This window comes from Hylobates moloch, unplaced genomic scaffold (genome assembly GCF_009828535.3).
Source record: "Hylobates moloch isolate HMO894 unplaced genomic scaffold, HMol_V3 SCAFFOLD_4, whole genome shotgun sequence".
NCBI classification, from domain to species: Eukaryota; Metazoa; Chordata; class Mammalia; order Primates; family Hylobatidae; genus Hylobates; species Hylobates moloch.
Window position 1 is genome coordinate 170,147,743 of NW_026652279.1, and position 17,831 is coordinate 170,165,573.

Here is a 17,831-nt window from a genome sequence, read left to right on the forward strand (position 1 = left end):
CACAACAACCGTCATATAAACCAACATCAGAAAAGCAAAAAGAATTCATCTGTCAAGAAGAAAGAGAAAATCTGTTACGGTTACAAATGGTTATAGCAAAGTGAGTAAGGAGAAGAATGTTGGCAATAAATGGGAACTGATTTTATTGCAGAGAGTCCAGCTCCATGCTAAGGGAAAATCTGCAAAGTCTTAAAGAAGCAGAAGCATGATGGAGTGAGTAGGTAACACTTACCTGACAGCCTAACACATAGCAGGTGGTATTTGGGGAATGAGTCTGTAGACAGGCGAGGCTACAGAGAGCAAACTCAATGTCGCCACATGAATTGGAGAAGGGTCTGTGGGAAAGTTCGCTCTCATGGAAAACAGTTCTTATAATTATGAAATAGTTTCATTGTTCTGATTGAAATTGAGCTGAGTTTACTGCCTCCCCCTTCTCATTTTCTTTCTTCATCTTTCTGCCACTTCTCTTCCTCCATTCCCTTCCCTTTCTTCTTCTTCCTGACTGCACATACAAGTAGCCATCGTCTGCTGCATAATATCATTAATTCAAAATGATCTTTCTTATTTCAAACAGGAAATGTCACTTTAAATTAATGTGAACTATGTCTCCTATCATCCTTTTTACCTGACAATAATATAAGGCCATTTGTGACTCTATTTTCTTATGTTCATGGCTTTTCAATAAATTCTGTTTCTCTCTTAGAAAACCATCTGTTGGAGGGTGGTATCAGGTTCTCCCTAGTTTTGCACTTTGCTTCTTACCGACTCTTCCTCACCTATCTTTGATTTTGTTTACTATTTAAAAACAATTTGACTGTCTCCTTCTCTGGTTATTTTCCAACACATATCGTTTCCCCACCTCTAGGACCATGTGAGGTGCATCAATACGTATCAATTATTGCACTTAGCATGTGAGATTACAATCTATTCATTTGTTTGGTATTTTGGTGAGTAGAGGTGTTGTAACACTGGATTATACAATTAGGAGGGAGGGGTACTTTTAAGAAAAGGAATACAAAATTATTAATGCAAAATTTGATATATGACAGAGATTTCTGCTTCTATCCAAGATGGAGTAGAAAGACTGGATTTATCCTCTTGCCTGAATAAAAAAAAATGACAAAATATATACAACAAAGGTTTTCAAGACACAGGATATGAGGCAGCTGTCCTTTCGAGAGAGAAAACAAATGAAATAAGCTCCAAAGACTGTCCAGTTTCCGGCCTTGAGAATTTTACAAACCACAGATCAGGAAAGGGGAGCTGAGGTGTGTACTGGCGGACCCTCTGAGTTGAGTAGGAGGAGCTGGAAGACCACAGTGACTACAGTTCACAGGAGAGGCCTGCAAGGAGGGAGCTCTTCAGGGTTGCAGAGGGCACCCTGGGGTCCTCAGATGATTAAGGACATGTTTCTGCATGTGAGAAAGCCACCCAAGGCTGGGAAAGAATCACCCAAAGGATTAGTGGTAACATTATCTGACACTCACAAAGGTCAGAGAACAATGCCTCTTCCCTTGAGCTAGACTTGACAATGTCCTGATTCTCAGGGCACTGGGTAGAGTGCATAGAAGTGTCTTGTCTGAGTGAAGGGGGATAATTAGCCTAAACCGAGGACTACTCCAACCCCTCCCAACAATTCTTAACAGGAAGAATCAGTTGCCTAGATAATTAACTGTATACTAGAACCAAAATAAAGAATATTTATATAAATACACAAGTTTATAGCACCCAACAAGATACAATTCATAATATCTGACAGTCAATCAAAAATTACCAGGCAGAAAATATAATCATTAAATAGAAAAATCAGTCAACTGACATTGATGCAGAAATGACACAGATGTAAGAATTAGCAGGCAGGAATATTAATACAATTATTATAACTATACATTCAAAAAGTTAAGCAGATATATGGGAGACATAAAAAAAAAGAACCAGTTCCTAATTCTACAAATGAAAGCTGCAATATGTAGGATGAAAAATACACTGAATGAAATTAATAGCAGTTATGTATTTAGAAGAAAAGTTAGTGAGTTTTAAGAAATAGGAATACAAACCATTCAATATGAAATATAGAATAGAATTTTTTAAAAGTATGTTAAAGCGTACCTATGAGCTCTGAGGAAACTCCAAGCAGCTTAAAACACATGAAATTTAACCCCCTAAAAGGGAGGGAGGGGGACATACTGGAAGATAGAATACTTGAACATTCTCTACATTTGATGAAATGAGAAATTTGCAGGTACAAGACGCTCAACATACTCAAAGCATAAGAATCATGATGAAAACTGTACCAAGGCAAATCAGAATTGAATTGTGCAAAAACAGTGATAAAGAAAAAAAATTAATAGCAACCAAAGGAAAAAGATTCCATGTAGAGGAACAGAAATAAAGACGATTGCAGATTTCTCATAAGAAGCAATGCAAGTGACAAAAGAGCTGGGAAACATCTTCAAAATACTGAAAAAAAGTCAGTTTAGAATTCTGTAACCAGCAAAACACCTTTCAAAAGGAAGCAGAAATACTTTTCCAGACATACAGAATCTGAAAGAATTTGTCACTAGCAGAATGTTAAAGGAAGTCCTTCAGGCAGAAGATAAATAATACAAAATTGCTATATGAATCTACAAAACTAGATGAAGATCACTGGAAATAACTACATGGAAAGAATCTAGAAGATATTTTTATTTCAAAAATCTCTTTAAAAGAAAATTGAATTGTTTTAAATGCTATAGTATTGTGGGATTTATAACACCTGTATAAGTATAATGTATAAAAACAATAACACAGGCCTGGAGAGGAAAAATGGAAATATACTATGGTAAGATTCTCTTGGTATGTGTAAAGTGCCATCACATCATGGATGTTAGACTGTGATACATTAAAATGCATACCATATACCCTAAATATACCAGTAAAATAAATAAAATGTTATATTTATATAACATTACACATATTATCATGTCATTATATATATAACATTATTATATCTATATAACATACCAGATAAAGTAGAATTATAAAAAAATGCTCAACCTAAAAGAAGGCATGAGAAAAATGAAAAATTAAAAAAAGAACAGATGGGACAAGTAGAAACAAGTAGCAAGATGGTTAGTTTAAACCTAAGCATGCCAATAATCACACTAAATGTAAATGCTCTAAATATCCCAATTAAAAGATGGAAATGATCAGATTAGGCAAAAAACCAAGACCCAACTCTATGCTGCATAAAACAAACACACATTAAACATAGAGAGTAAAAAGTTTAAAAGTAAAGTATTAAATATACATTATACTATAACCAATAAAAATAAAACTGGAGTGATGGCATTTGTATCAGATAATGTAGATTTCAGAGCAAAGAATATCAAGGATAAAGAAAGTCATTTAATCAAAGGCTCAGTTCATTAAGAATAAGTAGTAATCACAAAACTTTATGCACATAGCAATAGAGATTATAAATATACAAAAGCTGCAAATTACATACTGACAAAGGTGTTAAAAGAAAAACTTTAGGCAAATTAACAGTCTAAGTGAGCAAAGAACAATTTACGATTGGGCACTACCAAAACAGAATAGGTTCAGAGCAACTCCAGGGTAGCCACATAGTCAGATAATATTCACAGACAGAAAAGAAAAGTGATGTACAGAAAACAGAAGTGCAGTCCAGAAACAACTGGATTGGTTCCAGCTCCTAACATTTGCTTGTTTGAATATGGTTTGAACAGCTGGCTGCCTGTGAGTGGCTGAAACTCTGTGATTGTACAAGAGTAGGTTACAGTCTGTTTACACATCCAGTTAGGTTGCAGCTTACTACGTGCAAGCTTTAGTGCCAAACTTAAAATATGTAAGGAGGCAACTTCAGGCTAAATTTAATTTAACAAGGACATGCATCCAGAATATGTGTGGAACTCAAACTCAGTAATAAGAAATCAAACAGCCCAATTAAAAAACTGGAAAAAAGATTTGAGCAGATACCTCACCACAGAAGATATGTAAGTTGCAAATAAACACACAAAAAGATACTCAACATCAATAGCCCTTAGGAAAAGAAAAATTAGAACCCCAATATGATGCCACTATACATCCATTTGAATGAGTAAAATTACAGATTGTTAATATCAATTATTGGTGAGAATGTGACAAACTTAAATGTTCATACACTGGTGTAAGCTGTGTAAAATGGTAAATTACTTTGGAAAACAATTTAGAAGTTTCTGAAAAATGTAAACATACATCTGTCAAGTGATCCAACCATCCCTCTCCTTCATATTTACCCAAGAAAAATGAAAGCAGATGTCTATACAAAGAGTTGTAAGTGAATGTTAATAGTGGCTTTTTTTGGTAATAGCTCAAGACTGAAAACAATTTAAATGTCCATCAAAAGGTAAATGAATAAACAAATGGCTGTCCATCCATATAATGGAGAGCTACTCAGCAGTAAAAATGAATGAACCATTGATACACACTACCATGTGGTGACTCTCAAAAAAACGAGGCTGTGGGAAGAAAAATAGACCTGAAACAGTACAGACTCTATTATTCCATTTATATGCATTTTTAGAAATTGCGAACTAATCTATAACGACATACATTGGAACAGTGGTAGCCTGAGGACAGGGAAGGGGTGGATTGAATTACAATGGGACCTGAGGAAACTTGGGGGCTGATGAATGTGCTTTTTCCTTTGATTGTTTTGGTAGTTTTATAGGCATGTATACATGTCAAAACATATCAAATGATATACTTTAAATATATGCACTTTATTACGTGTCAATTATATTTAATTAATGCTCTTGGAAAAAGAAAGGGAAAGATTAACTACAGGGCTTAGGAAAGAGCTATTGCAGGTGACAAGGCATAGAACTTAAATTTTAGAAGCTTAATAATAAACATTTCTGTTTACATATCTGTCTATCTTGTTAGTAAAGCTTCCAAAACATTCATCTTTGTATCTCTGGGCCTAGCAGAGTTCAGAGTGGCTTTATTTGTACCTGCCCAAAACTGAAAACAGTTTAAATGTCCATCAAAAGTTAAACAATAAACAAATGTTAGACTATCCATTTCGTCACATGGTAATTGTTCCATTAATTCTTCTAACTGACTGGTTGACCAAAGAAACCAATGCTTAATCTCTGGGTGGTATCCAAGGTCCCGAGACAACACCAGACAGAAAGTGAATGCAGGGTTGTAGAAGAGACCTAGAGATTGAATGAGTCAGCTTTTTGTCAAAGAAGCAGAGCCACTAGAATATAATAAACCCCTCTCTATGAAAAAGAATTTGATTTAGGTATTTAATCTTGGGTAACTGTAGGGCTGGTTAAATGTTTATTAAGAGACCATTTCTCAGATTTCTGGTGCTGCAGGTTGAAGTCAGCAGGCAGACAGTCGAGAAAGGAAAACATAGGTGGAGTGGGGAAGACAAGACCAACAGGAAACACCCAGGATGAGTGGCCTCCACAAAAACTGATGGGAAACCTCCAATTTCTCACTGCCCCTAATCCTCCACCCTTAATGATAGAGATGTCCTTCAGGAGAAAGTAATCCCTTTGTCGTGGAGAAGAAAAGAAAGGTAATGACAATGGTCTTAACACACATTCCTTGTTTCACTTGTAAAGTTTTGAAAAATACATTCATTGGCTGGGCACAGTGGCTCATGCCTGTAATCCCAGCACCTTGGGAGGCTGAGGCAGGCTGATCACAAAGTGAGGAGTTCGAGATCAGCCTGGCCAATACGGTGAAATTCCATCTCTACTAAAAATACAAAAATTAGCATGGTGGTGGGCACCTGTACTCCCAGCTACTCAGGAGGCTGAGGCAGGAGAATCGCTTGAACCTGGGAGGCAGAGACTGAGCAAATATCGCGCCACTGCACTCCGGCCTGGGCGACAGAGTGAGACCCCATCTCAAAAAAAAAAAAAAAATGCATTCATCTAGTTAGCACCTTGTCTATCTCATTATTATCCAACATTGATCTTTTACTCAACTGCTTTTCTTATCATTATTTTCAACTCTCTCAAAGTTTAGCTCTAACGCTCCTTTAGCATATAAGTGTCCAGGCACAGTATGACTTTGTAATTTTTATATGCTACACAGTAATGCTTATAGTTCTGTGGCCCAAAATCTGCCTTCTGTTTGGGATATTTATTTAAAGAGTGAAAGCCCAATAGACACTTTTCATCTGACTGATTGACTAAAGGCTCTAAGGAGTGTATTGGGTCTACAGAGCAGCCTCATTTCCTATTATTATTTGAGTAGTTGCCAAATTTAGTTTGACTCCCCTATCTGTGGAGCCAATGAGATTCATTCAAAGTAATATTGGGAGTTTTATGGATCAATATTGCTAAGTGTTCAATGTCAAGAATCCGTGGAATACCACTTGGAAATAGGTTGATTTGAGGAAGCTAATTGGTTTCTTCTAAGCTCCTTGAATTAATGCTGCCATTATTTTTCAACTAAAATTCCAGTTTTAATACTTCACAAGGGCATTTTATGAGCTCATTACAAGACATAGGGTAAGTGCAACACATGAGAGATCATTTGAATGAGTGAAAAGATGTAACAAGAAACACCTGAAAAGTCAGAATGACCAGATGACATTGTATTTTCTTCTCTAACATTAGTTTTTTTTTTAATCATATTCGTGAAACAATGAATATCCAGTTGGAAAGAATCACAGTATATTGAAATATGTATTCCCTCTACTGAAACATATTCAAAATAGTTTTTCTCATATTAAATGCATAATTTGCTTTTCAATTAAAGGGCCTGAAATATGATGCAATGACCAAGCACTGCTTATTAGGAAACTGATCAAATTTTAAAAGGTGGGGTGTGGGAGAGACAAATTCAATTTGGAAAGAAAAACTGGTAGCTTTTGGTCTGATTAAAACTATGAGCTGTAACTTTATAAATCTTTTTTCTCCTTTACCCAAAGTGCCAAAAACAAAGCTGCATTCCTTTGATAAAGATTTCTGAAGACAAAAATAGCAATGTTGTTTCTTCAGAAAGTCAATAGTTTCTCCTAATTGGGACTACGGAGCTTACTGTCAAGGAGATCACAATGTCTGCACCGAGAATTTTCTAGGTAATCTTTTGTGGCTAAGTCTCAAGAGCTTCAGAACTGGCAACAAGACTCAAAATGCTGTGAGAAGAATATCTCCCATAATTGGATTAGCACAATTTTCTAAGTTAGGACTAAAAGAAATTTTTCTTAAATATGGAGGTTCTGTTAAGTTTGCTAAGCTAAATCATTTAATACTGCTTCCAGAAAATGGCCATTTGTCATTAGGGAACTTTATCTTTTTTGAAGAAGCATGAAAATTCAAGGAAGGAATTCCAGAAGTGATGAATGGGGATATTTGTTTGTTAACCACTTTCTGTTCTGGCAATCCATTGAATGTCAATTTCACACCCCAAGATTCTCAGGACATTAGTGATTCTTTATGTTGGCAGGCTCCAACACGGGTAAAACCTCTATGTTCTGTTGCATACACTCGTTTTGACACAACATCTTTGATCTGTACCAAAATTATTGAGGTTAAGTTTGATGAAACAGTATCTGATGTGAAAAGTTGAAACTTTTTATAAAAAAGTAAAATAAGCAGGAAATGAAATATAGGTATTGAAAAGGAGACAATGAATTCAGAGTAAAAATAAAAATAATTCCATGATAATAAGATAGCATACATTTTTGTGTTAAATTTTTTTATTACACAAAATTGCAAACATAAATAGACAGGATAGTAAAACAAAGCCTCATACACCCATACCCTAGCTTCAAAAATTACCAACTCAAGGTGAGTCTGGTTTTGTTCCCACCCCACCCACTGCTCTCCTTTACTATTTTGAAGAAAATCCTAGTCAGCGTATCATTTCAGTTGTAAATACTTCAGTATTTCTTAAATGGATAAAAGCTTATGAAAAAGAAGTGACCATAATATAATTGTCACATCTAAAAGTTGGTGGCCGGGCGCGGTGGCTCACGCTTGTAATCCCAGCACTTTGGGAGGCCGAGGCGGGCGGATCACGAGGTCAGGAGATCGAGACCACAGTGAAACCCCGTCTCTACTAAAAATACAAAAAATTAGCCGGGCGTGGTGGCGGGCGCCTGTAGTCCCAGCTACTCGGAGAGGCTGAGGCAGGAGAATGGCGTGAACCCGGGAGGCGGAGCTTGCAGTGAGCCGAGATTGCGCCACTGCACTCCAGCCTGGGTGACAGAGCAAGACTCCGTCTCAAAAAAAAAAAAAAAAAAAAGTTGGTAATTCCTTATATCATCAAACACTAAATTACTGTTCAAATTTCCAAACGTCTCATAAATCTCATATGTTTTATAGTTTGAGTGAGAATCTAAATAAGATCAACAATTACAATTAGTTGATAAGTCAAATGTTTTATAATGTATTTGGTCTCTTCCCTCCATTAGGTTTTTCTTGTTAATTATATTTTGAAGGAACCAAGTTGTGTACCTCCTAAAGTTTTCTTGGTCTGAAACATGACATTTTTTAAAGGTAGTACATCTAAGAAGAAGTCATATCAATGCCCACTGTTGAATTTTAGGTGCCTGCTCAATTTTGAGTTCACTAATGGTATTATGAGAAATTTTATTTATCATTAAATAATTATTTTTACAACATCCCTGCTATCTTGTTCAGATCATCTCAATTATTTTGTTTTTGGTCAATTTTGTGACCCATGAAGAAAATCATATAGTTGTCAATTATCTCTTGAGAGTTACTGTCACGGAGTAGCATGCTAAATTTAAATAAGGTATTGTGGCGGACACAATGCCATGTTTTCATGAAACTCTATCCCATTTTTAACTCCATCGGCACACAAGGCCTACAATATCTAGCCTCCATTCTAATGTGATGCCATATGACCAGCTCCCGGCCACTGGGTGTGGGCAGAAACCATGTCCTAGCCTGGCTATAAAAGCCTCTGCACATCTGCCAGCGGTCTGGCTCCCACATGGTTAAGACAGTAAGATCAGTGTCTTTAATGCACACTAGGAAGGCAGCTGCCTGACCCACATCAGACTGGAACAGGAGTGAAATGTAAAGCTCTGTGCTGCAGCAGTTGAGTCTGGGGATCGTTAGCACAGCATAGTCCAGCCTCATCTATCTCAACTGATACTAAGATGGTTAGACTGAAATAGAGACTGCATCATTTCCAGTCTGGTTGAGAACATTTCCAAACTCCTATTTGAGTATGACTCTCCACATAAGTCTCATTTGGACTTAAATGAGCCAAAACAGAGATTGAAAATAGACAATACATATATAGGCTATAGAGGTTTTTTTTATTTATTTTATTTTTTAAACATAGTAAAATCCTTAAATATTTTCATCACATTTACTTTAAAATCTAAATGCTTATTTAACATCAATATATTGAAAGGGAATAAAATGGATACTGGAAATAGGAGTGACCACTCCTTCAGTTTAATATCAGCTCAGCATAGAAGAAAACATCTTAGCTAAATGTTTGATTTGAATGCAATTATTTTTCAGCATTGAGAGGAGTTTTTGGCCAAATAATCTACTACTTTGAAAAACATAGCCAGAACCTACTTTTCAATAGAAGTTCTTTCAAAAAGCCAGAAAGAAAAAGTGTAGGAGTCATTGATGGCGGTAGAATTTTGAGTCCATCCCCATATAACCCAGGGCCTCTCTGTCACCTGAAGGGATTTTCTGAGACACCAGGAGTGCCCCCTGGGCCACTCTTTAGAAGTCCATTCTTATGCCCACCACAGGTCAATCTCCATAAATCCCACTATGTTATTTAACCAAACCTGTTCTTATCCTATCTTGTTGATGGTCAAGTAGACAGGCAATAGAGATGAAAAGATAATAAGCATTTTATCCAAATGAAACAGCATAGGTTCACAGGAGTTTAGCATGGGAAGTCATGGAGATCATGTGACCTAATTCCTTTATTACACAGACAAAGAACCTATGTCACAGAAAGCCTAAGGGGCTTATCCAAGGACAGAACACAGTCAGGCTGAGATAGACAAAGGCAGCTAGATCCAGTTTCCTGACTCCTGCTTCTGAACCCTTTTCCTCTCCCCTTAATGGAGCCTCATTTTAACACAACTTACATATGCTAAATAAACTGACTTACTACAAACCTGACTGGAAGATTCTTGGGACTTGAAATAAATATTCTTTTCACTGACAGACATAAGAAACCAACTTTTTTTTTCTTTTTTTTGAGACACAGTCTTGCCCTATTGCCCAGGCTGAAGTGCAGTGGTGCAATCTCGGCTCACTGCAACCTCTGCCTCACAGGTTCAAGTGATTCTCCTGCCTCAGCCTCCTGAGTAGCTGGGACTACAGGCACGTGCCACTACGCCCAGCTAATTTTTGTATTTTTAGTAGAGACAGGGTTTCACCATGTTATCCAGGATGGTCTTGAATGCCTGACGTCAGGTGATCCACCTGCCTCAGCCTACTAAAGTGCTGGGATTACAGATGTGAGCCACTGCACCTGGCCAAAACCACCTTTTTAAAAAAAATGTAGAATGACCTAGTGAGAGGCAGATTATTAAAATGGAGAGAATGGGTTTTGAAGGTTTTGTTCTAATCTTATCTCTACTGTTCTAACCTTGGAAAAATTACTTACACTGTATGAACCTCAGATTCCTCATTTGTAAAATGGGGAAAATAATAACCCCACACAGAATTAGTGCCACAGTTACCAAGTCCTCGGCATCAGGCAGGCACCACAAGGCAGTGGAGCTTGCACTCAGTGAGGCATACATGTGTGCCTTGTGTTACCAAAGATCTTGGAAAATCTCAATTTAAGATTTGGGGACACATGTCGTTGCTAAATTTATTACAAGTTTCAACTTTCAATTTTGAGCATCCTGGCAAACAAACCCACAATAACCTATTTAGTATACCACTGACATAAATATGTTTTCTAGTGAAATCAACACTGTATATTTTTAAGGAACACAAGTCTATAAAATCGTATCTTGCTTTCATGCCTACCTAATTGCCACAACTAGCTCTAAGACTCCATTTTAAACCTAATTGCTTCAAGGTGGCAAGAAACATATAGAACTTTATTTGTTTAGGCTATTTGCAAAAGGCAATACAGCCTGTCACCATGAACATTCTATTGATGTGGTATGTGGTTGTTCGCTGTGAAAACAGAACCATTTAAAATTGTGTAGCACTAAACACACCCTGGTATGATGAAGTGTGAAAGAAAGGAAACACAGAACTCAAACACCAGGAGAAATGAACACTCTCATTGCAGGGAAACATTGGTATGATATTGGCACAAGGGCAAAAGGAATTCAAAAATGACACAACAAACTTACTCTTTTTCTTACTCTTAGTCATTTAACCCTTACTTTCACCTTCTAGTAACAAGCATACATTTTTTTACATAGAAAGAAAAACACAGTTATAAAAGATTATTTCACCCCTACTAAAATGAATAGTATATATAAAGGGCAATGATACACAAAGGTTACAGCATATGAATATGAAATTTACATATGCAAATGAAATTTGTTTTTCCTTTGAAAACAACACAGGTTTAATCATGTTATTAAGCAGAATTTTAACAAGCAATTATGAGTGCTACTCTGAAGAGTGTAAATGATGAGTGCTACTATTCGCAATAGCAAAGACATGGAATCAACCTAAATGCGCATCAATGATCAACTGGATAAAGCAAAATGTGGTACATATACACCATGGAATACTATGCAGCCATAATAAAGAACAAAATCATGTTCTCTGCAGGGACATGGATGGAGCTTGAGGCCATTATTCTTAGCAAACTAACACAGGAACAGAAAACCAAATACCACATACTCTCACTTATAAGTGGGAGCCAAATGATGAGAACACATGGACACTAGAGGGGAACAACACACGCAGGGGCCTATCAGAGGAGAGACTGAGTGGAAGGAGAGGATCTGGAAAATAATTAATGGGTACTAGGCTTAATACCTGGATGATGAAATAATCTGTAAAACAAACCCCCATGACACAAATTTACTTATGTAACAAACCTGCACTTGAACCCCTGAACTTAAAATAATGGTTTAAAAAAAGATGCCTGGTACAGTCCCAAACATAACAGAGGCTGTAATTCAAAATATTGCTATTAAATTACTTTAAAATGAGCTTTCCTTAATAGTTTTAAATTGCAAATGAGAAAACAGATATGTACAGGAAAGACCGTTAATAAAAGTTTAGGTTTTTCAAGGTGTTATTTGTTTGTTTGTTAATTCATGTGTTTGCTTTTGTTTCAGTTGTTGTTGATTGTGTGTTTGGGGGTGAGGCTGGGGATATTTGTTTCCTGAGGACCTCTTTATTTTCTGACTTTTATTTGAATGTGCTAAGGCAAACTGAGAAAATTCAAAATTGTGTCCAACTGTTTGACTTCTCAAGTCACATACCAAAACAAAAACTATGGGATTACATCAAAGGACATAGTAGGGATTCCTGGGTTAAGGAGAAAAAAGTGTGTAACATTCCTAACTAGAGTGATGGAGTGTGAACTATATAAGGAAAGCTATCATCACCATTGACAAATATTTGTTATGTTAGGCACTAGCCTCCCTGTAAAGGAAGACAATACCAATGAATTCAGAATGTAAGCGACCTAGAGCCCGATACTGAAGTTATCCTGGACTTTCCTGCCTGTGTCCACACAGATAGGAATCCTAGTCATGATGAAACTGAACATCCACACTGGCAGCTAGCTCCACGATAGGACATGTGAGCACAAATAGTTCAAATGGCTCAGAGGGAGAAAGTCAAAAGCACATTGTGCAATCTGACTCTTTGGAATGTCAATGTGAGGCATGAATCACCTGACAGAATTTGCCTCAGTCCATTTAAAGACATTATTCAAAGAAACTCATCTACACATCACTGCCCAACAAGGAGACGTTTCTATTTCAAAATTAAATAAGATCCTCAGACAATTTTTTCACAGCAGTTATCAGGATTATTGAATATGTGATAATCCACAATGTGTTCAATCCTTGTGGATTACAAAGGACACATTGTAGAAAACTGTAGATTTGGTGACAGCATGGCACTAAGAGTCAGAAATTCCAGATTCTAGACCATGCCAAACCACTTCCCAGACAGGTGACCTTGGACAGGTACCTTCATCTTGCTAAAACGTTTTTTTCTTCTTTGTTAAAAATAGTGGTAAGAGTTACTGCATTTTTCATCACACAGAGGTTGCACAGGAATCAAAAGAAAGTCTATAACAATATTTGATAAAGTGTAATGCATATGGACATAATAATAATAATAATTACTAAAATATTTTTATTATACAAGCAAAAACTTATAAAAAGAAAATGTTTAATTCAAGTCGTGGGAATAAATGAGACTCTTCAGAGAACTTGTAATATAAGTCAGAAAGAAGTAAAGGAAAAGAAAAGAAAAGCCATGAGGAACACTAATACTTAGAAATAAGGCAGATGGCCAGGCACGGTGGCTCATGCCTGTAACCCCAGCACTTTGGGAGGCCGAGGTGGGTGGATCATGAGGTCAGGAGATTGAGACTACCCTGTCTAACACGGCGAAACCCTGTCTCTACTAAAAATACAAAAAATTAGCCAGGCATGGTGGCAGGCACCTGTAGTCCCAGCTACTCAGGAGGCTGAGGCAGGAGAATGGTGTGAATCCAGGAGGCGGAGCTTGCAGTGAGCCAAGATCACACCACTGCACTCCAGTCTGGGTGACAGATCGAGACTCCGACTCAAAAAAAAAAGAAAAAGAAAAACAGAAATAAGGCAGACACAAGAGCCAATAAAGAAGTGAGAAGGTGAGTTTGTAGAAATGTCAGGGAACTAGGGATGTTCTGTGTTACAGATGCCAAGAGAGGGGAAGAGTAATCATCAGCAAAGTACCTCCCAAATGGGTCAAATAGGATGATGACAACTAAATTAAAATCATTAGCTTTGGTAACTAGAAAGTCACTGCTCTGTTTCTATCAACTGATTTTTTTTCTTGATAGGGTCACATTTCCTTGCTTCTCCACATGTCTAGTAATTTTAATTGGATATTTGACATCAGCACAGTTGTTCAATGTCTGGATTCCTGTCTTCCTTTAAAATACTCTGTACTTTGTTCTGGAAGGAGATTAATCTCTTTGAGGATCAGCTTGACCTTTACAAGTCTTTCTTAAGATGTTTTTAAGTTTGTTAGAGAAGGTTTAGAATAGCTTTTGCTCCAGGGCTAGGTGAGCCCTGCACTTAAGATGTGGCCTTTGTGGAGCCTCTACTGAATGCCCTGGTCTTTCCATTCAGGCTAGCTGGAGCCCAAATGTCTCCCAGCTCTACATGAGCTCCAGTAGTTTGTGTTTGTAGTTCCATGACAGTTATCTTTTCTTGATAGTTGTTCTGTACCCTACACAAGTTCAGGTTACTATTCAGACAAAGACTCAAGGAAAACTCTAAGTAGGTTCTGAAGCTCCTTCTCTGCTTGGCCCTTTCTCTCTAGTACCCTGCCCCAAAAATTTCAACTGTGCATTTCCTGTGCAAGTACCTTTATTCTCAGTGTTCCTGAACTTTGATCTCTATCACCTCATCTCAGTGAGACTCCAAGTTCTGCTTAGGCTGCCTCTTCAGGGGCCTTGGTCCAGAAGTACTATCCAGGCAGAAAGCCAAGGCATACAGGGCCCACCACATTAGTTTTTTTCCTGCCATGGATTATATTCCTATGCTGCCTTTTTTTTTAAATGTCTAAAAAAAACATTTCTTTTTCAGTTTCTCTGGCTCTTTATGTCCAGAGGACTAGTTCCGTACCAGTTACTACATTTTAGCCAGAATCAGAAGCCCACTGGAGATCTTAGGGAAAGCATTTTCAGTGGATTTAGGCATAAATGAAAGAAAGTAATGAGCCAGCACATATAAGCAACTCTTCAACAAAGAGACAGAGGTAGACTGAAGAGTGACTTGTGCAGAGATCTTCATCCAAATTATTGCTATTTTGTTATTTATGACTTAATCTCAATAGTATTTCTTAATGTTTGACTCTACGTGGGTAATAACTGTGTCTACTTTGGTTAGTCTTGTATCTTCAGTTAACACAATTCCCATAACACTGGCCCATAATTGGGACTTAAAAATACTTAAAAAAATACTTGCTGAATAAATAAATAAATAACAAATAAATGAATGAATGACTGGAAGAACCAGTCTCCACTTTCCAAATGCTTACAAGTGTAATGTTATGTGAATATAACACTTGTATGTCATAACTCTATCAAGCCTCCTTTAAAAACAATTTACTGTGTTTTCTAGTGGAATGTGTCCTGCTTGAATCTAGAACATGACCCTTTTGTGAAATTGGTTGTCATTTTGTGAACTTTGAGGAATGCCAACCAGGAAGGAACAGTTTGCATTCTGAGAAATTTGAGTAGGTACACCAATCAAATGACAGCCATACTTCAGAAACACATCTTAAAATAAATGAACAGCTCTACCTGGCCAAACATAACCTCAACAAACGACTGTTCCAGGCATCTTAACAACATACATGAGAAAAAATGAATTCAGACTCATCATACAAAATAACTAAAATGTTTTTACCTGCAAGACATATTTTGTAAGTGAAGGCAAGTAGCTTTTGCCTTTACTGGATGATACCAGATTACTAATTGATCATGTGAGATATTGCTAGATCAGACTTCTAATGAGTGACTTTCAGAGTCTGATGATGAAAAAGTTAAAAGCTTTAGTGATACTTTCTGCACATATTGTCTTCTTCACAAGAGACAATTGAGGATTTATAGGTTCTGTTAGAATGAGAAGTTTTCTCAACTCAACATATTGTGATACTTATTCTCCCTGATTTTGTGATGCCATACTCCTCCTCTACACTAGCAAAATAAGAGAAAACTAAACAAAATAGCTGGAGAAAAACAGACAGTCTCATACATTGATAGAAATACAAAATGACCTTATCTTATAAAAAGAGAATTTGGAAATGTGTAACAGGATGACTTAAGCATTTATCTTGGACCCAGCAATCTCATTTCCAGAGATCTATCCTAAAAGTACATGGCAAAAATATGAAAAATAGAGGTGTGCAAGTATATTCCTTGCAGCATTATGACTAATAGGAAGGGTGCAAGAACAATGTTTTCCATTATTTCAATAAACTATGCTATGTCCTCACAACAGAGTACTATAGAGCTGTACAAATAAAAGATGAATACTTCTAGAAGCTTCAATGTGTAGAATATTTAAATAAGAAGAGTATGTGTATATATATACACATACATATCTACAGAAAACCTTTTATTTCAATAACTTAAAAAAATTGTACCTACAGAGGGTTGAATACATACAAGAGAAAGGAATAGAAGCAAGCCTTCCCTGAATATACATTGTTTTGTACATTTGACAAATAACTCATGTAAATGCTTAACATTATATTAAATAAAATTAAAATTACAAAGGCCATTCTTAAAATCAAAAGCAAATCAAAAATAATAAACCTGTTTATCAGGTTAGTAGCATATTCACAAAAAGAGAAAAATTTCAAGTAACTTTAAAGAATATTGATTTACTATACTCCCTATTGGGTTAGATACTAAAGACCTGAAGAACAATCTTCAACTCTTTTCAATAATCACATTATTTGTGACAGAAGTGATACAACTATTCTGAGAATATATCATTATTTTCTGTATGTAATGAGTAATTATTGTGAGATAAATCAAATGAGCTATTATCATTGTGGATTGGCATTTTCACCATGAAAGGAATGAGATACGGATGTAAGGTTGATGAGATGAATAAAAACCTGTAGTCTTAAATTGTATTTAAAATTAGCAATCAATATGAACTCACATTGTATATCATCTTTATGAATACATTGTGTGTGGGCATGTGTGTGTGTGTTTCTTAGCTTTGTCCTCTAGAAAAGTCTAGAAACAGTGACTAACTCGGTAGCAATTAGCACCTCTAGCACGAAGATCATGGTCTCTAAATATGATTTCCCACTGCAAGGAACCAAAATTCCTTGGTGAAATAATTGCTTTCAAATTGAGAAAGAAAATGATAAAGATGAGTCTGAAACGTCTGCTCTTTCCAGACAGTAAGAAGCTAACAAAGTCTATTGAAATCATGAACAAATAATTCAACAGCCACATTCAAGAGTTTTTCATTAGCCAATGAAGTGCAAATTTGGCCACAAATAAGATTAATAAATGAAATAAATTACATTAAGCATGTAAATTCATGTGTTTATAATAATACTGTAATAGTCTGTTCTCATGCTCCTAATAAAGACATACCCAAGACGAGGTTATTTATAAAGAAGAGAGGTTTAATGGACTCACAGTTACACAATCATGGCAGAAGTCAAAGGAGAACAAAGACATGTCTTACCTGGTGGCAGGCAAGAGGCCATGTGCAGGTGAACTCCCCTTTATAAAACCATCAGATGTCATGAGACTTACTATCACTAGAACAGCATGGGAAAAACTTGCCCCCATGATTCAATTAACTCCCACCAGGTCACTCCCACAACATGTGGGGATTATTACAATTCAAGATAAGATTTGGTTGGTGACACAGAGCCAAACCATATCAAATACTTCAGTCAAATTTCAGTGATCATCTTCAGAGAGTGAAAGGAAAACAATTTATTGTTTTGAAAACTAGTGGATAAGAGGATATAACCAAGAACTTACATTGTTTTTCCTATAATTCTACCACAAAGTAAACATATAATATACAATGGAAAGGCATTGTTTGTAGATACACTACAGACAATAAATTTAAAAGAAATGATCACATTAAGACATCACCATTTTGTAACTCTCTTTTTTTT